This window comes from Tachypleus tridentatus, chromosome 9 (assembly GCF_004210375.1).
Source record: "Tachypleus tridentatus isolate NWPU-2018 chromosome 9, ASM421037v1, whole genome shotgun sequence".
In the NCBI taxonomy this organism is placed as follows: domain Eukaryota; kingdom Metazoa; phylum Arthropoda; class Merostomata; order Xiphosura; family Limulidae; genus Tachypleus; species Tachypleus tridentatus.
In genome coordinates, this window is record NC_134833.1 from 50,391,138 (window position 1) to 50,413,368 (window position 22,231).

The 22,231-nt window shown below is 33.9% G+C and overlaps 1 protein-coding gene and 1 long non-coding RNA gene across 9 annotated transcripts in view; one reads left to right on the forward strand and one right to left on the reverse strand.

Annotated features, from left to right (window-relative positions):
• LOC143225221 (uncharacterized) overlaps positions 1–22,231 on the forward strand; it is a 68,738-nt gene that overhangs the window by 43,649 nt on the left and 2,858 nt on the right. For 5 of the 8 annotated variants that reach the window (XR_013013694.1, XR_013013692.1, XR_013013699.1 and 2 more), the window contains one exon: positions 5,516–5,672. This is a non-coding gene — a long non-coding RNA (uncharacterized LOC143225221). Of the gene's footprint in view, positions 1–261; positions 449–5,515; positions 5,673–7,345; positions 8,070–22,231 lie in introns of those variants that run through there. The other 3 variants (XR_013013697.1, XR_013013698.1, XR_013013695.1) reach the window with 2 other exon arrangements.
• Positions 8,764–22,231, reverse strand: part of LOC143225218 (histone acetyltransferase KAT7-like) — a 134,079-nt gene continuing 120,611 nt past the window's right edge. The window contains exon 21 of the mRNA XM_076454250.1: positions 8,764–18,143. The gene's annotated coding sequence lies outside the window, so the exon portion shown is untranslated. The remainder of the gene's footprint in view (positions 18,144–22,231) is intronic.

Sequence of the window (22,231 nt, forward strand, 5' to 3'; positions counted from 1 at the left end):
ATCCACAGTAAAGAAGTTTTTATAGGACCTTCCATACGTTGTATACATTACAGCATGGCTTGTGTGTCTTAAGATGATGAAATGTATTAAAGGAAACAGATTAACCGACTATTTCCTGTCCTTACCACTTCCTGAATATGGGCGTCATATATGTAGACAGATTAGTAATACTGTAACATGTCGAGTGTGGTTTTTGTTTATTTTTTCTATTTCAGCCACTACATTGGCGCCAAACATATATATATGTGTGTGTGTGTTTGACGTCAAAACATAGATTAATATTGTCTTCCTTTGTTCTTCTATCTGTAATATCATTCGGTTCCAACTGTTTTCTTGCGCCGTAATCGGTAACTCTAATGTGATGCGAGAGATCATAGAATATGGACCATCAGCTTTAGGTACACCTCTCCCAGTGTACACCAACAGGAAAATCTAACTGACTTACAAGGTATAATCTGTATATTAAATAGATCTATTGAGTTCTTAAAATAAAGCGAAAGACATTAAAATCGGGAAAGTACTACATCTCTACTGGGTTAATGGTTTAGTCTGTGTATAGTACTGATTAATATATCTACTCAAAATTTGGATTAGTGGTTTAGTCTGTGTATAGTACTGATTCTACATCAACAACGAGCAACAAAATCTCTAAATTACTGATATGTGTTTTTTACAAAATCAAAAATTATAAATGATGCAATGTAGAATTTTGAAAATACAGAGAAACAATATGATTGTTCATTGGTTCGATATAGTTCAACAAGAAAGCTCACACACACAACGTTGGATATACAAGGGTGCTCAGTTTAAAAGTTGCTATTTAATTTATTTAATGTTTATTTAGTTTTCATAAGTTATTTATTTTGAGAGCGATAGTTATGACACATTTCTTTACGTTGTATACGAGTTGTAAGTTATGTATGTGTGTGTATTTTCATATAGCAAATCACATGGGGCTATTTGATGAGTCCACGGAGGGGAATCGAACCCTTGATTTTAGTGTTGTAAATCCGTAGACTTACCTCTGTAGCAGCGGAAGACATGTATCTAGTTGTTGTAACATTGTTGACGTCATCTTACTCCAAGCTTCTAAGTCTTTCTCGTTATGATTTGTTTGTTTGTTTGTTTGTTTGGAATTAACCCCCAAGCTACGCAATAGGTTATTTGTGTTCCGTCCACCATGGGTATCATAACCCGGTTTCTAGCGTTGTACGTCCGCAGACATGCCACTATGCCACAGAGTGGGGAGAGGGTTAGACATTTATATATATATGTCTGTTACGTGTTGTATGCACGTGCAGATAAAGAGTGCAAAAAAAAAGCTAGTGAAAGTGAAAGTAAGAGTCAAATTAGAAAGCATGTGAGTTTAACCTAAATGGTCGATTTATAAAGTAAGAGTTTCACAATCTGTATTATAATAATAAAGATAAGGAAGAGCAATTCGTCCTATTAAAGGTTGTTCTAAAGTAACTGAACCCATCGGTGTGAACTTCGACGAAAAGGAGACAATTATTAAAACTCTGGAACAAATGTGCAATAGTGGTGATTTTAAAGTGAGTTTCACAGTGTAACAACAGGGACAGAGAATAATAATGTGTTATCAATTGGGTTTTTAACCAATTGAGCCTTCCTATGTGCAATTTGACGAATAAAAGAAAGTTAATTGAAATTCTGGATACAACGTTGATAATCAATAGTGTAACGTATTTTTGTTTATAAGTTTGACTAGTTTCAAATACATTATTCTAAAACGGTTTTGATAAAAGTTCAGAAAAAAACGACCTTTACACTCCATATAAGTATAAAATAATGTATTTTTTATTTAAACCAACCTCTCGTTCGTTATGCATACTAACCCTGAAGAAGAAGCAAAGCCAAAATGTTAGTTTGAATAAAAAATTTATTATTTTATTTTTATGTGGAGTATAAATGTTGTTTTTAACTTTTATGAAAATGTGGAAATTTCTGCAGTACGCATTACAAAGTTGAAAAGACAATAAAAATATTCCAAAACAAGTAGATTTTGTGATGTTCATTTACTGTTCAAATTTATCGCCAGCAAATCACAGACACCTACTGTAAAGAATGCAGCCCCCAAAAAAAACCTGGCATGCACAATATATATAAATGTTGAATGATAATTTCTCTTTAACTTCACCTTCTATGTATTTTTCGTATTAATGCACAATTAAGTTGTTCCAATAACCTTATTTGTTGTGCTTACTTTCTTCCTCAGAAATAGTAGTAACAGTTTTACGAACCTTTTCAATTTTTGTATTTATGAATGCGAATGTTTCAGTAAACGACTTATCTCTACTTAAGCGCGTAGCTTTATTTCTTGACCTGTAATTGAGTTTCTTAAAGAATGTAAAGAAATCCTAACATGATTAGTAACTCACTTAGTTTTCCCGACTTGATAAATGTAGATAATCTGATCCTGTACTATTTGTTGTATTGGTAATGTTTTATTATGTTAACATTATCATTTTAGTAGCAATGGCTTCACACAAAACAAAGGTAGCTATATTATAGTGCACTTAAAACCTGATTTCGTCTTTTTTTATGATAAATGTTTATGTAGATGTAACGATGCATAATTTGTCAAGAAGAAAGATATATATAAATTACAAACACTTCGCAAGTCATGGGCATATATTTTATAAAACTCAAAAGTGTTATGTTATATGTAAACATACACTGCTGGCCAAAATCTTAAGGCCAATGAACATAAATGAAAAATATGCATTTTGTGTTGTTAGACTCAACCACTTATTTGAATATAGCTTCAAAAGATGAAAATAAGAAAAGGGAAAATAAAAATAAAATACTTTTTAGCATTTAATAGGGAAAATGTCAACACTATGAAATTAGCTTAAATACTAGGTGGTCAAAAGTTTAAGACCATACCAAAAAGAAGTTCTAAACAGGGTAGGAAATGCCCATCAAAAAGGTCTCAGTAGTGAGTTGCACGGCCGTCATTGCGAATAACTTCAAACATTCGCTTTAACATGGTCGATATAAGTATTTGCAGAAGGCTGGCTGGAATGTTATTCCAAGATGGCTTTACGAAGATCATGCATTGTTTGGAATTGACGTTCATTTCTATAGACTTCCCTTGCCATCCACCCCCAAACATTTTCAATGGGGTTCAGTTCGGGTGAAAAAGTCCTTTGTCCTGCGGACATTGTGAATTTTAGCGTTGTCTTGCTAAAAGATCCAGTCATTTCCACACAAGCGAGGGCCTTCAGTCAATAAAGATGCTCTCTCCAACATGCAAATGTAACCAGCTGCTGTTTGACGCCTCTGTATAACCTGAAGCTCCATTGTTCCATGGAAGGAGAAAGCACCCCAGATCATGATGGAACCTCCTCCACTATGTCGTGTATAAAATATCTCCGGTGGGATATCCTTATCGTGCCAGTAATGTTGGGAGCCATCTGGGCTATCCATGTTAAATTTTTTCTCATCAGAAAACAAAACCTTCATCCACTTTTCTGTGTCCCATGTTTGGTGCTTCTCAGCAAAGTTTAACCAAGCTGTTTCGTGGTGTGGAAGGAGGCGTGGCTTTTGAAGACGTTTACGGTGTTTAAAAAACTTTCTCTCGTAGATGCCGCCTTATTGTTCATGAGCTGTATTCTGCGTCCGTAAGGGCATTAATCTGGTTCGACGATCGGCTGATGTCTTGCCAGACAATCCGTCGAATCCTCCTGCTCAATGCCGGCGAAATTTTCTTGGGCCGACCGCTTGAAGTTCTCGTTCCGTATCTCTCATGGTCTTTTAAGAAATTTGCAATAGCAGTTTTACTACGCCCAATCTCACCAGCGATGGCACCTTGAGAGAAACCTTGCTTTTGCAGCTCGACAATTCTGCCACGTACAAACTCGGTCAACTTTTTAGCCTTTGCCATGTTTTTACCCAATGTAACACAGGAGATGTCAGTGGGAGATGTTGACAACGCTAATGCTTGAATACAAATGACTAAATTTCGTTACGTGTTTAACGCTTCGTTTCAGTATGGTATTAAACTTTTGACCAGCTAGTATTTAGGTTAATTTCATAGTGTTCACATTTTTCCTATTAAATGCTGAAAAGTTTTTTATTTTTATTTTCCCTTTTCTTATTTTCATAGCCCCTCAGTGGCTCAGCGGTATGTCTGCGGACTTACAACGCTGAAAACCGGCTTTCGATACCCGTGGTGGGCAGAGCACAGATAACCCATTGTGTAGATTTGTGCTCAATTCAAAACAACTTATTTTCATCTTTCGAAGCTCTACTCAAATAAGTGGTTGAGTCTAACAACGCAAAATGCTTATTTTTTCTTTATGTTCATTGGCCTTAAGATTTTGGCCAGCAGTGTGTATATATAGTTACACATAATAAGTAACAACATTATTATCAAAGTGATATATTTACAAAGTAGTGATAATGTCATTCATTCTTTTGTTGTTCTGTCTGGTTATCAACTGAACGATTGTTACGGTTGCTGTGAACACCTTGCGGTGTTTCTTCAGTAAGACGCGTCGTAACCAAGACTGTTCTTTCATATAACATCCATTGTTAAAATCAAACCTCTAAACCAGTATTTTTATGTCATGTTCTAAAGGTCTGCATATATATGTTTATTATAAAACGATAATAAGCATTAACTTTCAGTTAATAACATTAACACATTTCCAGTTCGTCAATGCTGCTGACGGTACATCATTTCTCTACTTACAGTTTTAACTAAGTTCACATTTAACATAGCTCCCTAGTGGCTCAGCGGTATGTCTGCGAACTCACACCGCTCACAACCGGGTTTAGATACCCGTGGTGAGCAGAGCACAGGTAACCCATTGTGTAGCTTTATGTTTAATTCAAAACATTTAATTCAACAACAACAACGATGAACCTTAAAATACTTACAAAATGCCACTGCATGACTGTCTGGATGTTAACGGGAAGAAAGTTAGAGATTTTCTGACTAACATTTTCCTTTCTACTAAATGCACTTACAGCAGAAGCTGAAGAATAGAGTCAGTTGAGGTGGTATTATTTCTGTGTCTCAGTAATGTGTCGTTTGTAGCTTATCAACCAAATATTTTCAAACGCTTAATATTACGTGAATGAAGATGGCCATTAATAGCTTTGGAGATATAATTGATATGTATATACCGTAGTCATAATGAATTATATGGATTACGTAGACAGAGATAATTATATTATTATATTACAGTTCATGTAAAGCCTGATTTCGTCATTTCTTGTGTTAAAATGAGAAGGTAGCGAAACACTGTAAAGAAAAGGAAATGAAACAAGTAAAATGTAAAACAGTGCATATATGTAAATACAAATCTTAATATGTAACTCAAATCCTACCAAAATGAAAGCAATAGTAGATTTGTTCAATAATTATATCAGACCATAATCCAGCATTTTCAGGCCTAATGGTGTTAAAGCTTACTTTTGCGAGACATGGCTGTCCTTTTGTTGAACCCTTTTGCCAAGGTGAGTTTGTTTGTTTGTTTTCTTATAGAAAAGCCACATCGGGCTGTCTGCTGAGTCCACCGAGGGAAATCTAATCCCTGATTTAAGAGTCGTAAATCCGTAGACTTACCACTGTACCAGCGCGGGACCCTTCAGTGAAACCTACTATGATTGACCAGCTGTCTGTGTGTATGAAATGGAAGGAGGTAAGTAGTAAATAAATAATTTATTAATTCATTGGTCTCGTAAATGTTAATGCCATCTAATATACCAATTAAATATACTAAATTTACGTTTTCTATTAAAATTCAATTTCATTTCATTTATCTTAATAAGAATCTGTGACGTTTTAAAATTTCTATCCCTAAAACCCAAGTAACGAAATTCTAGGGAAGATAAGAACATCAGGAAAATAGTGAACTTAATACTAAAGATTTCTGATTTCTGATGTGGATTACAAGGAATGACAAATAATATGCAAAAACACAATAATGTGGATTGAAGTCGGATAAATCTTACTGTTAATTATTTCTGTTGTTGTTCTAGAATGTCAGTAGTTGACTATCCAGTCTGTTTTTGTGGTCCATATTTTCATGTGGAGAACTTACAAAAACTTTATGACACTGAGTTAGTCATGCCTGTTGTTTATACAACGCGCTATGTCATTTCTTATGCCGTACATTAATTGTCTAAATCGTGAAATGAAATAAAACTTCGTCAATGTTCAGTTATGAAACAGATTATTTGTTTTACACTAAGGAAAAAGATAATTTCGCCTTCCAACTTTTAACTTTATCATAAGCAACTTCTTATTGACGCTCATGAATGATTTCTCTAAATATTTGTCGAACTGCGTTAAAATGTGGCGTTTAATACATATCTTAATATTACTCATAACTGTATAAAACTAAGAAGCAACAACACCATAGCAGATGTTTTTTATGTTTAATGCCTGTATTCTATATATTATCAAAACATTTACAAATTAATGCTAATTCAGAAATACAGTAACAACAACTTTTAGAGTAGGTAAGCTTTCTAATAAGAAGTTGAAAGCAGAAACCAATGGAATAACCGGTTTCTTTTTGTTCTTACTGAATATGTATCACTACTGTCCAATATTCAATAGCATAAACTAGAAACTTTGTTTGTTTGTGTTTGAATTTCGCGCAAAGCTACACGAGGGCTATATGCGCTAGCCATCCTTAATTTTGCAGTGTAATACTAGAGGGAAGGCAGCTGGTCATCACCACCCACCACCAACTCTTGGGCTACTCTTTTACCAACGAATAATGAAATTGGCCGTCACATTATAACGCCTCCCCCGGCTGAAAGAGCGAGCATATTTGGTGCGACGGGGATTCGGACCTCCGACCCTCAGATTACGAGTCGAACGTCTTAACCTAACTGGCCATGCCGAGCCCAAACTGAAAACTAACTTATATTAAAACAATCATCTTAATTGTAAAATTCCTTTTATTGTGTTTTTGAAATAATTATTCATTTCAGTAGATTATTCACGAAACATTAAAGTGACTTTGCATTTTAAAACTTTTTTCCCCTGAATGGGCAGTAAGAGAGAAGAAACGAATCCTCTTCTTTAACGAGATTATGACCTTAGTCTTTATATACAGAGAGAGGGTTACTTGTGCTTCATAAGAACGAATTGCATGTGTTAATAAAGTGAAATAAAATCGAAAATTTTCCCGGTGTCCCAGCGGTAAGATTACGAAATTAAAAGACTTACAACGCTAAAATCCAAGGTTTGATTTCCTGCAACAGACAGAACACAAATAGTCTATTGTGTAGTTTTGTGTTAAAAATAAAGTTGTTGTACAAGCTATGAGTGGCGAATGTAACACTTAAAGTTTTTTTATAGTGAATTTCGGACTATTCGACAAAACAATGGAACGACACTGCCATGAAAGACTCAACTGAAAGAATACGTCATAACCCTTTTCAAAAAACGGTATTCTTATAGCGAAACTGTTATACGAAGTATGATCAAAGGACACCACTTTGTGCAAAAAGGAGTTTTCAATATTTTACATGAAAGCAAAGAAACTCGCGCAGCAGACCGTTTAGGCGGACGGTGGACTGCTGAAACTGGCACAAGCCAATCTCGAACAAAGTCCTCATCCGTAAAGTGAAGCCATGGTTATAAAAGAAAGCCCTTGAATAAAATAAGCCATGAAGTTGAACTGAAGGATATCTTGTAGTATCATTAATTAACATGACACTATACATGGACTTCAAATTGAAGAAAATCACAAAACAAAAGTGCACAATGTCCACACGTAAACATTAATGGCAGCTATGCCTGCCATGTAGCTCCAACAGACTTTGATGTTTTTGTCTGTCCACGCACGTAGAAAATCTGTAGAACTTTTATCATTTGACCACGTAACCCTTCCCAGAAATATGATACAAAAAATGTGACGTTGAGGTAATTTCAGTCAGAATGAGCACAATTCCCAACAGCTCAGCGACAAGTCTGCAGATTTACAACGTTAAAAATCGGATTTCAATACCCGTGATTGGCAAAACACTGGTACGTTCGTTCTGTAGCTTCTTGCTTAACTGCAAACACACATCCTGCCAGAATGAGCAACTGTGATGACAGAGGAAGTTATTCCAAAAAATATGGAACATTGTTTTCATGGAGTGCCGTTAACGCTAAGTAGCGATGCTGCTTCTTGGATAATAGCAAACTTTCTATAAAGATTACATATTCTCTTCATCAATGAAATAATAGTCTGTTTGCACTCATAGTCGTTGGAAGGTTATTTCATCGAAAGTCATGTTATTTAATAATTCTCCTGCATAATTAGTCAGCTTCTAAGAAAAACGTATCGTCCCATAATAAATAGAGATCTAAATCTACAGTTTGTGGTTATTATACAAACGTTTTTATTAGCTATTGCTTAGATGGTTATATTAGTTATTAAAATTCCTAGCTACTACTTCAATATTTTAGTTACATGATGGTGTTATCATTTCCAGTTTAGTTACGTTCAATTTTTAGAACAACCTAACTGACTATTTCTTAACAGAATTATTTAAAATTGCTGTTAGGATGTTTAGTTGGCTATTGCTTAACGGATTTAGCTAAATATTGTCGTTAGAATTCTATAGTTGACTATTCCTTATGAAGTTTAGTTTTTTTCTACTCGGCTCTTACTTGAGGTTTTGTCAGATATTGTTATTAGAATTTCTAGTTGATCATCATCTGGGACTTTTACTTAAGTTTCCTTAAAATGTCTGGTTAATTATAGTTGTTAGAATTCCTATTTGCCATTGTTTGAGATTTTTAGTTGAACATAACTATTTGGACTTCTAGTTGGACAGTACAACTTAGATATTGTGAAAGTCTTCATTGTTATTAAATATTATTATTTACAATGAGATTGACATTGGCCTAGTGGTTACAGTGCACGAGTTCATGATTCGCGACCCGTTGCAATAAAAACAAAAACGCGCTTTGCATTTAGAGGTAGCAGATGCACAACAATCCCTACAATTCGATTAGATAATATTTGACAGTGGGCATCTTTGCTGTATAGCCTATTAGTTCAAAATTGGGAACGGTTATACATGTTTATTTGATCAAAACTTAAGCAGACTCTGGTATGTTTCTCGATACTCTTGTGTCCATTTGTGTATATATGGTATGTACATTCTGATTGAAACGTTACTTTTATTACACATATAGGTATATTTACATATATATAAGCTCCAATAAACATCAACCATTTAACAAAAATCAAGGATATTTTTCCGCACATAAAAAATTACTTAAGGATTTTAACGTTACAAAAGTTATACTTTTAAATACCTTCGTTATCGTTAATCAACCGAGACTTTAATTGTTACCATATAGATGTATATAACTATAGTTGAGAAAATAATGTAAAAATCCATAGTGTTGAAAACAATAGCGTTTGTATAATGTACGAGAAACTATGCCGATAGCCAGAACCGGTTTGAAAGTTTAGAAATAAAGAAAATTTACAGAAATCATCAGACTGCTTACCAAACTTGTTTATGTATGCGAGCTAGTGTTCGAAGTAAATGTTGTAAGATTATAATGTTCTAAATGTATAACTGTTAAGTGTTGGTTTGTGATGCTTCGCTTGCTATCGATGTTTGACTGGTAACTGTGTATAATTATTCTTTGGGTTGTCAACATAATACTAAGGAACTCTGTATTTACTTGTACGTAGTATGTCTTAACGACTAAAACTGTTTTTTGTTAAGGATTATTCTAAATTAATGTTAAAAAAAACTTTATATATCAGCCAACGTATCATCAGAGTTAGTTGTACTCTAGTTGATCCATATGCTTGATCTATTTGTGTATAAGAATGTACAAAATTAGTATAATTTATTTTTAGCGTTATTAACCTGTTTGTTTGTTTGTTGCTTTTTTGTTGGTAAATAAACAATTAGAGTAAAAGTATAATAGAAATATTCATTTTAATATTGCTAGTGATATATAAATCTGCGTAAATTAATGTGTTAGTGTTTAATTTTTAGAACAACATATTTTAATTAATTAATTTTATTCTGTATTTATTGTTTGCATTTTATATTTTTTTATTGGCATCCTGTCAAGCAATGTATTTGTTTTCTTAAATACATTATAAACGCTTAAGAGTAAGTTAAACTCTCAGAGTTAGCAGACAAAAGGCGAAAGTTTGGTTTTCAATATAAAAAACGTATTCAAAGAGTGCATGCTGACTATTCAAACAGAGGAGTACAAAATATAAAGTCATTAAAGTGCTGAAAGATTTTGACTGCTGATAAAGCCTCGCAGGCACTAAGGTTCGAAAGAATGTGTCAATAACAGCTGCGTATACTAATTTGCCAACTTCAATATCAAAATAGTATCATGACACATATACATTTAGCAGTTTGGCATGATAAAATTGTTGAAAAATCTGAAATTTATCACCCAAAGCTCAAAAACATAATGTAAATATTCTCAAGACGCTGCTTGTCTCTAAATCTTGACATCGGTGGAACTTGGTATTGTCAGATGCTACATACAACATTCTACGATCTCTTCAAGAAAAAAAAATACTGTCTGGCTATTTTTTCTCAATACTATACATGCTTCGAACTCTTTGGAAAGAAAGAAATCAGTAATGTCTCTTCTGGCAGTTTTGCCCTTGGTGACTCAATATCATATAAACAATAGCAAACGTTCACTAAAGGCTTTAAAATTCCTTCGTCGATGGTCTGTTTGCACTCATAATCTTTGAAAGGTTATTTTGTTGAAAGTCATGTTATTTAATAATTCTCTTGAATAATTAGTCAGCATCCTAGAAAAATTATCGTTTATTTAACTGTTACAACATGAGACTATAAATCTGAAATAATCGTATACTTTTGTCACTTGCCAGCTAACAAATAACCCGTACATTTATAAGGTAGTAAATCAGTTGCCATAACTGGTGGAACATAATAACAAGAAAGCCATGTATTTGGAATATCAACTTTGAAAAACACTCATTATACGAGGCTCATATAACAGCGCAATGGAAGTTATATATTGACACCACGTACTAAAGGCTCAAGTAAAAAGGCAAACATTTGGAATCCATATTATGCCTCGCCTATAGGAAATTAAAATCCAGATATCTGCAACAATCTGGTAAGAAACTTGTAGGTTAATTTCTGGTTTTGTAAGGCTTAACTTGACGTGACAATGAAATTGCTGCTATATCCTCTTATAATGTTGCAGTAAAATAGAACATAACCACACACTACAGCGTAGCATTACAATGAAACAATTATATTATTATACTCTCTTACAATGGTGCATTAAAGGACAAATATAGTTAAAACCGTCTAGGTGACGAAAATATCAAAATTAAATAATAGGTTTATATATTTTTGTTTAAAGAAGGATGACGTTTCGAGTTAGCGCCCTTTGTCAGATTGTACAATTTACAACTAGTGTATGATCTGACGAAGGGCGCTAACTCGTAACAAAATTTCGTTTCTCGTGTTAAAATGGGAAGGTAGCGAAAAACTGTAAAGAAAAGGAAATGAAACAAGTAAAATGTAAAACAATGCATATATGTAAATACAAATATAATCTGACGAAGGGCGCTAACTCGTAATAAAATCATGTAAAATTTTGCGATTGTTGAACTTATTTAATTTTTTTAAAGTGTTGCAGTCGGAGAGAAAACAAAACAGTCATATTCTAAAACCACACTGCTAGTTGCATAGCCTTCCGTGCTGTGACCAGTACTAAAGTTAATCTCGTTTTTTTAGATTGTGTGTGATATCTATAATTTCGATCTCAAAGACTGAGACGCGTAGATAGTTGGGATACATGTTAACTAAAGGCTAGAAATTACGCAGAAATAAGAGACAGAGAGAGAAAAAATACCACTATGCAAGTCAGAGCCCGTTGGTTTGTTTATAAACGTTAAACACCTACGCGATATCCGAGGCTAGTATTTTAAAGACGTGATGTGACAGCCAGAACGCCGATGTATATTTTACAGCTTATAGAACGGTGCCATATATCGTCATAAAGATAAACGCATAGACTTAACGTATATAAACAAATTCCTTTTTCTAAGTGAGAGTATTGTGGTTTTCTCTGTCCACCTACATGTTAATACTGCCACTTTAGCACGTGTTTGCTTTTGTCAATTTGATCATTCTAATAAGGCATTGCCTCGTTATTTCCACACGATAATTTGATATTTCAGTTATAAACGCCACGGAATATTGTTTACAGTTTAGACACTTTTCTCTCCATTTTTTTTTTTTTTTGGTCATCGGTTATCAGATAAACCACCTTCTTAACAGCAAGCAGTCTCGCCTGACTTACTTAATACGTGGTATTAACAAAATCTACCAAAGATTGGTTAGAGTACAGATTTTTATTATTATTAAGTAATGTATAATTCCTGTCACATCGTTTGATTTAAAAATGTTACAGAAGGCGGATTATAGTTTAGGTACATGTGAAGAGTATTATGGTCATATATTTTAATATTCAGTTCAAAACTGACTGTAATTCAGATGTTCTTTTATTCCCAGTAAATGTATGTTTACCTTCAGTCTTGGAAAATCAGTTTGTTTGGAAGAATGATGCTCTTGACAGACTAGAATAAAACATGAACACAAACTTGCTCTCCATGTTATCATTTGTGTTCAACATACTATTTTAAAGTTTTATATAATTTTCACCAAAATTTGTGATGATAATGTTATACAAACAACATCGTTTACAGCTACTTCCTTTTTCTGTAGAAGTCTTTGGGCGTTTCTAAAAAAACAACTGAGGTAAGTTATGTATAGTTGTAATCATTTTTACAGTTAACTATTGTGTAATATTTTGTCCTGACGGATTACCGTGAATTTGACTATTTACTATGATAAATGAAATGATCCTGTATTTCTTTTAGTTCACTTAAACGGACAAGCAATATAGACAAAAAGTTATTACAGATGAGTTGTTTCTTTCTTCTTACTAAGGCTACTTACTGCCGTCTGTAATTCTGAACTACTGACTAGAGACAGCAGCACCCTACAACTTACTATTGACGCTAAGGAATTGACTGTCAACCTTATAACGCATCTACTACTTAAAGTGTAGGTAATATTTTGTTATATCGTTTTGATTCGAATTCGGTTCCCCTGCTCCGAAATCCAGACGTTTATCAACCAGCGCCCCTTATTACAATTAAGGTGACGAGTTTATAACAATGAAAAAAGGTAGAGGATTTTCTAACATTGTGCGTTCAGGCTTAATATGCGTGAGCCGAATAATGATCCAGAAAATCAAGTTACAACTTTATACAGAAGTCGGTTAGAAAAACAAAACAAACACATACAGTAGATAGCCTTTAATCACTGTGCCTGTATCAGGCCGTATGTTCACGTACTTAGTTTCTAGAGGCAGAAAGAAAAATATTAGAGGCTTCACCTATTGTACTTCGCATGAGATTATAATACTTAAATCTGTTTTATAGTAATACTTTCGTCTGAACACTAGCGTAGTACCTGTATTACAAAAAATATTGTTTTTTTCATTATCAATTACGTCTGCTCACGAAGCACTAAAACAGTACCCCTTACTCTGAAAAATACATGCTAGGGTTACTTCATCTCACACTAAAGAAATCAAACACGAAATGCAACACTGTTTTATTGAACACGTGTGTTCGTAACTCCAGGTTGAATACAGTTGCGTTACTAGTTAGAATGTGTGTTGCAATATATAAGACCTTGTTTCAAAGTAGCAACTTATACAAAAGATATAGAAACCCAGCTAGTGTAAAACCAGTGAAGCTCTAACAGAAACAAACTGTATTTTTGTTCCATACACATACGCATATATTTTAGAAACAAATATAAAACCAAAAAGTACCAACACATCAAAATCGTCTTTGCTTCCCCAACCCCCCACACAGTGACTGAACAGTAAATCTGAGGGCTTATAACGCTAAAATCGGATTTCGGTATCCACGGTGTACAAAGTACAGTTAATACATTATGTGGCCTTGTGTTTAACAATAAACAAACCAACCTTTGTCTTAGCTATATAATCAGTAATACCTACGTGACTTTTTAACTATGAAATTAATTTTTATGTTTTTTAACTGGTAAGTTACGATATATTTCTTTTGAATTACTGATAGTTTATCTCACGCAACACCTACGACATAAAATCAGTCTTACTGAATAATTAAATAGAAAATTAAAAAAAGGTTTGTCTATACAAACAATAACATAAAGAATGACAGTAACTAGTGTTACTCAGATATTATTCTGAATACTTGATAGTGTTGAATCACTTACTTCAACAGTGGGTCATACGATAATAGGTTTTATATTTATATTATAATTTAATTTAAAAAAATAATTCCACCTTTTGAGTATAAACCTGTTTGAAATATTAAGAATTTTTATGTATGACGTTTTTAAAGATCGCCCACATTCTACACAGTGTGACTGATGGTTATTATTCATTTGTTGCAAGGTAACCGTTCCACGGTAACGTTATTTCCCAATACATACACACCACTGCCTTAAGCTAAACTAACACTTAATAATAGTGCCAGCTTTCCAAGGGATCTATTGCAGCAGCTGCTTATCAAGTCGGTTGTGCATAACTGTACAACCTTCTCAAAAAATATTATATTTTATATTGGGTGAATGTCGATCTTTACGTTGCAAATAAGTACACGCATGCTTCTGCAACAGAAGAAAATCCTACTTGTTGTATAATTGTTGCATTTGTTAGAAAAAATATTCCCAGGCTAAAACATCTAAACCAAAAAACCACGTGTCACGTGCTGCTTTTGTTACAACCACTCAGGACAAGATAGAATGTTGGAAAACATGGGTGATGCTAATACTTCAACATTATAAAAACTAAAAACACACTCATGACATATCTTAGAAGGCTTCGTGTAAATTACACTTGGGTTTATTTCTACTGTTTAAGAAGAAGTTTAATTGTTCATTTACTTGTCATACGTATTCGCACTGCTAGTGACAAATCATAGAAATTAGCAGTGTATAGACGAGACGCCAGAAGTCTAGCTTAACCTGGACGCCAGAGGCTGAGTCAGACTTGGTCTCGTCTGTGGCACGTTGACGGTGGGAGTAGGAACACGCAATAACAGGAACTAAATCAACCAATCAGATTTACCTCTTTGCTTTATCACGTGCTTTCTCGGAATTCACAGCAGGCTGACACTATCATGAAGGTGTGAATGAAGAAAGAGCCACTATTGCATCATGACGTGTTTTGGTTGAGAGGGAGATTATTCTGTAAATAGGCTGTACGTGCGTGCTACACTTAGCAAGGTGAGTTTACATGTGAAAATCAAAAAAGTGTCTGTTCATAGCAAGTGTGAATTACACTATGTAAAATAATGTTTTACATACTTTAAATAGTGGTAACTCCTAGCGCAAAAAATTTCACATTAAAATAATTTTCGGAAGTGATAACAGTAAAATCAACACTTTCATCACTTCTTATTCATAATTTTTTGAAAGAAAACTGTTCGTAAGTGCGACAGAAAAAACAAGAACAAAGTGTTAGGTTACCGTCCTTTCCAACACTTCTGTTTTTTTGATAGATTGTTTGGGCAGAGAATTCACGATGATGCTTTGTAGAATGGACGGCAACTGCCTGTTGTCTTTTGAAGACGAAAAGTGGAAGACTTTCGAAACGTCGTCCTCTACAACAGGTATTTGCCGTCCATTCTACAGAGTTTCATCACTTCTGTTTCTTCCATCGTTATTTTTAGGCTATCCCTCCAAAAGACACCTCCCGGGTTGGGACACAGTTTGGAAAATACTGTATCGTTGAGAAGGTGTTCATAATAAGTGTCAGTTATAGCAAGTCTGCAGAAAGATATCTGTTTATACTAAGTGTGAATTAAACTATGTATTAACTGGAAAGTGTCTATTCATAGTAAGTGTGAATATTTCATACCAGGCATCTTAAACATCCGTATTCATTATATAATCATCGAATGATAAATTGATATACATATCGAGGCTTAGTTATTCGGTACACCAATATATATATATACTGTCGCATACAAAGTCGTGAAGTGCAGTTAGTGACTGCTATTCATAGTTTCGAGCCTCGCTTTGTTCAACAAGCATTAATATGATATATCGGTATTTTCAATGTGCGACACATGGATTTATTGGGCAGGACAGAGTCACCAAGATTCAGACTGTCACGGTTATCACCTTCCCACAGCAAAATCCGGATATAGTGATTCGAATTCTGGATGTTTCAATCGGCAGTCCTTCATGTTAACGATTAGAGCACATCTGACCCCGCGTTTATAGAATTTTCATTATAGTACAATATCTTGAGTTACAAATTGGTATTACAAATTGTTGAAGTTACATCTTATATTTGGACTGAATATACTTGGAATAGCCACGGAAAGATAGCATGTCAAATGTGTACCTAAAGGTGAAACTATAACAATAATTTAATTGTTTTTAAATATATAATAAAATTTCGTTTTCTGTATTATAAAATGTTTAAGTTATTTGAACCAAAAGTAGATTCTGTTATCAATATTTAATTTATCACAAATTTTAACACAAGACTCACTGAGAAGCCAAGTGAAGGGAAAGACCAGTTGTGAGTACTGTATTCATGTCAATAATTTTAAGATACTCCATTACGGAATAAGGTTAACAGACATAGAGAAACTGCTTTCACCTAACAAAAATGTGACTGGTTAAGGTTTCGTGTGTGTTTTCTTATAGTAAAGCCACATCTGGCTATCTGATGTGTCCAGCACCTGATTTTAGCGTTGCAAATCCGAATACTTACCGCTGTCCCAACGGGGGCCCAAGGTTCAATTTTTTATATTTACATGTTAGAGACGTTTAAAATGTTCAAAGCACAAACTTTTCCCTCCATTTGTAGAGTTTCGTCACAGCAATCTTTTTGTTACGCAATCCAAGTAGTGTAACATATATATAGACCCGACTGAGATTTGTGCATTTATTTGAAAACGTGTCATATATGTTTAAATTACATATTTCAATAACTATTTTTTCCTTCACTTAAACATGCTTAGCAAATTGAATTTTGGAAACTGTTGAGTGTTGTTAACTGCAAAAAAATAGTAATGAATATAATTTTTAATTTTTTTAGGGAGAATTATACCTGACATTATATATCGTTATATTGTGTTTTTCAAATGTTTGTTTGAAATAATTTCTTACAAAAAGTAAATATTTTAAAGTTTTTTTTTAAGTTCATATCTAACTAAATTTCTATAAGTTGTAACTCAAATAGTTCTGTAAATATAACAACTAAAATGTTTAATTTGTGATTCATTGTAAAAATTAACTCGGTTCTTTTGAAGCTTGGTTAATGAACCTAATGTATAATTTAATGTAAACCTTCACCAGGTTTATAAGAAAACATAAATCTTTGTTTAGTTCCTCATTGCTTATAAACTGTCAAATCTTAGGCCTAGCATGACTCGTAATCTGAGTCCCACTGAACATGCTTGCTCTTTCAGCTGTGGGAACTTTATATAGCGACAGTCAATCCCACTATTCGTTGGTAAAAGAGCAGCCTAAGAGTTGGCGGTAGGTGATGATGACTAGCTGCCTTCCCTCCAGTCTTTCACTTCTAAATACGAGACGGCTAGCGCAGATATCCCTCGTGTAGCTTTGCGCGAAATTCCAAACAAACTAAACCAGTGTATGCCTGTTTATAACAAAAACCATGAAATAATGTCACTACATAATCTTTTGAAAGAGTACAGTGAGGATGAAATTAGTAACTGATAACTGACTCAACATTTTCAAGCAAAGTAATGTTCAAGTAAGTCAGGACTGGATATATTATAGTTAATATACTAAAAGCAAAATATAACCTATTACCCAAAACATGGTAATTAAATGACCTGAAGGTTCAGTTCTACAAACTCCTACAATGACGTATTGAAAACATCGTCCAGCAGAGGGACTGGAACATCATTTTTGCCCTTCGTGATTCGCACGTGCTGCATCAGGTGCTTGTGACTACGCCTTTTGAAGTCAGGTACCTGAAGTAGCGCGCGGAGAGTCCCGGGGTAATTTCTTCGTAATGGATTCGAACTCAATTCAAAGAAGCCATAGGAGGAGTTGAAAACTGGGTAAGTATGTTTCTAAACGTGTATATATATAAAATACATATATTTATAAACAGAAAGACGATGGAATAGAATACAAAAAATAAATGTGGATTCAGCATTTGCGACCAGTTTCCAGAAAAAAACAAATTACGCTTGCAGATTGAGACCGTGGTTGCGTTTTAAGAGCAGCGACCAATTGGCATTATTTCATCAGACAAACCTAGTCTAAGAGTTGGCGGTGGATGATGTTGAGTAACTTTGTGCAAATAGCTGACAAACAAACAAGGCTTACAGCTTCGTAGGGGAAGTGCGGTGGTTTTAGACTTCGACATGACAACTACTTGGCGTATAACCTCAGTTACACAACTTGAATGGTGGGGTTACTGACCTAATGTGTTACGTAAATCTGTGCCTTTTTCACACTTAATTTCTGATAGATTTTCCGATCTGAAGGATGTTGCTTCTGATTATAAATGGTATGTTAGAGCTTATGGCGTTTTATTATTTTATTTTTGGTTACGTAGGTGTCACTAATATGTAGAGAGTGGGTGTAATAATCAGTTTGACGTGCACAAATAACTGCTTTCCAAAAGACTCGGTGTGTATGGTACAGTTATCTGTTTTGAGAAAGTTAGCAGTTAGTAAACAACCAACAACAAAAAGCCAGTTACAAAAAAAGCGATCCTAAATTATCGAAGTTGGCCACTATTCTTCATTAAGGGAATATCCTTTTAAAATCGCTTTATAAGAACCAGTTATTCAACTGATAAATCACACTTTGATTATACCCACTTCCCAGTTGAGTTAACGTGTATTACCAGGTGTGATGCACCCATGGGGTATGTACACAACTATTTTATTTGACTATTATGAATGATTTCCTTTTAATTGATCATACATATGCTGTTTTTATCCGTCAAAATGAAATACTTAAGATACGCGAACTGTTTCAGCATACAACATTAAGTTTTACAGACAATATTTAAAATCAAATTAATTCGTTCTATGCTAACTTTATAAAATGTTACATAACTTGAAAGTTAAAGATTAATGTGACTTATATTCCTTGTTTCCCCTGCTACAAGACAAAGGAATGTGTTTAATGATTAAAAAAGGCCCTACTGGTCGTAATGCTAAACTTACTAGTTCTTGACAATTAAACTATAAAACTTCTCGACCACGTTGTCACAACAAAACTTACAATGCAGTGAATGCCTGTTATTTATGCCCACAGGCTTCATTGCGCTGTTGCTGAAATCTTTAATTTCTACAGCTAATTTCACTGTTTTTATTACAAATTACATTAAAAATTAAATCAAAGTAAACCTATGCTTATGATAACGTAACATCTGAAGTTGTAAAGACAAATTATATCTGTCATACTGCTTATGGTTTGAATATTTTCAAGAATTATCTTCGCGGTATTTAAGATAAGACAATATTACCTTCCGAAGTACTGAACTAACCATGATGATGTTACCAAATCATGAACTAGACATCATAAATCGTTTTCTACATTCAAATTAGAGATTGCTGGTCTAGCTAAGGTAGACAGACTGAGTCAGCTGACAAAATCTAGAACAGTAACATTTTGTTGTTTTTCTTATACTGCTTGATATGATATTCAGTATTGATTTATAAATTGGAATATTACTATTACCAGATTTTAGAATGAACGTGAAATGATTTATGGTAGTACATAAAACAGCAACTGGGCATTACCAAGACAAACGGATGGTAGAAAACTGTCTTTAAATTGTCGTATGCTGAGCAAGGAGCTTATAATAACGTTAAAAATCGGATTTTGATACTTGTAATGAGCACAGATGTAGCTTTATACTTAACTTCAAACAATAAATCGTTTTCTTTATAAGAACTAAATAAAATCAATAATAACATAACTAATGTTTTAATGAAACTTATTTTCAGAAATTGAGTCAATTAAACAACAAAAGTTTTAAAATATTTTGGACAGATACACTAAAATATTTGTCTTTGACAATGTTTTTGTACCTATGACCTCACATTAATCAAAACTTAGATTTTGACTTACCAACGTTTAACTAAGTATAAGTTGTCACTTCTTGGGAGAAGACGCATGATTAAAACATTTGATAGTTTTCTTACCTAACCCTAAAATTTATAGCAATTTATTCCAAAATGATGACGTAGTATTAATATTTTATAAATTACAAAAACTCAAAATAATTTGCGGTGGTTTGTTCACTTTTGAAGTTAGCTAATTTTCTTCATAAAATAACACAATAAATGTTATAATTTTAAACTGTGAGAAGAGATTGTTTTTGAGTGTGTAGGATATTTTAAAGCCCAGATTACATCCGACCTCGACCTTCAATGTAAGAAAGACCTCCCTCGTGTATAGTTACGGTTGTGAACGCAGACCTGCCAACTTTTCATTTTTGATGTGCGGATTGAGGGTCACATTCTAGAAACCCAAGGACTTTGGGGATCGCTAAAGACCCCCATATATATTTTATGATGTTTATATTATTTTTTTAATTGTAAAAAAAGAAAGTGGAAAAAATATTGAAAAGGAAAAATAGTATACTTCGTAAAGGAAATATAGAATATAATTTATGTTTGTTGTTACTGTTCTATAATAAGATAGAAAGTGAAAAAAGAACCGAGAAGGAAATTATGACACTAAAATGAAAGAGAGTAAGTCGATATTAGGTCGTCTGTGCACATGTGACTTGATATACTGTACGAACTAAAATTGATAAAAAAAAAAGTAATACAAGTTTAAGATAACGTGCGCCTTTCGCTATTAAGGTGCAGCGTGGCAGATGGTTAGGACACTCAACTTGTAATCTGAGGCTCGCGGGTTCGAACCCCATCACACCAAACATGCTCGCCCTTTCAGCTGTGGAGGCGTTATAATGTTACGGTCAATTCCACTATTCATTGGAAAAAGAGTAGCCCAAGAGCTGCCTTCCCTCTCGTCTCACGCTGCTAAATTAAAGACGGTTAGCGCTGATAGCTATCGTGAAGCTTTGCGCAAAATTTAAAAATAAATTTCGCTATTAATTAGAGTGACCCATGATAGTTGTAAAAATTATTAACAGCCTTATTGAATTTAACGTCCTTTTTATATCCAGTGAAAAAAGTGCTGTCAAAAAAGGATTAATCGTGCGTCTTAAAGGAATGAAACCAAATTAGCGGCCAAACTGTTAACTACACTTATAGCATTGATAGGGGTATTACAGCAAATATTCATCCATTAGTTAGCAAGGCTGTACACTTTGTTTAACCCACCATCATGCCCCAAGTTGAATAAAATCCTTGTTTCAGCCGTATTCCCCCCCCCCAACATTTACGGTTTATTTATTATATAATATATTACTTAGCTGATCAATTGAATATTTCAATTGGCCAAAATGTCGTCAGTCAAGGTATTGATGTCTTTTTTTTTCATGCAATATCTAATTTGTTTATCTGTTGAATTTCGAGGGCTGTCTGCGTTAGCTGTCCCTAATTTAGAAGTGATAGACCAGAGGGAAACGCAGTTAGTCAACATCATCCACTACAAATTCTTGGGATCAATCGTCCATCACAGCGTCCCTGAGGACGAACGGGAAAACATGTTCGGTGGTGTGTTTCAGTCCCGTGCCAACTAACACTATCTGATGACCTATAGCTGCCAAGTGAAAACCTATTACATCAAAGTAAAAAGACTGAGATTTTCAGAAGTAATTGCAGTAACGAATTAGAAAGTTTTAAACAAAGGTAAAAACCTACTATTTGTTAGTTTGGTAAAAAGGTTCTAACAAAAAAAGGTGCCCTCCAGTGACACAACGCTGTGTCCGTGAACTTGTACTGCCTACAAATCGGGTTTTGATACTCATGGTGGGCAAAGCACATATAGCCCTTTGTGTAGCTTTGTGCTTTATAACAAACAGGAAGAAAGGTAAAACATATTTTTAAGTTTGGTAAAAAGGTTCTAACAAACAAGATACGAATATGCTACATAAATATTAAAAACTATCTAAATATTGACCACTTATACTTTTATCTTCTTTAAATAAAAAATTTTACTTATAAAAGGGGTGGTTGAAATTCAACAAACAAGCCTTCCAAAATGAAGGTGACGTTTATATTAT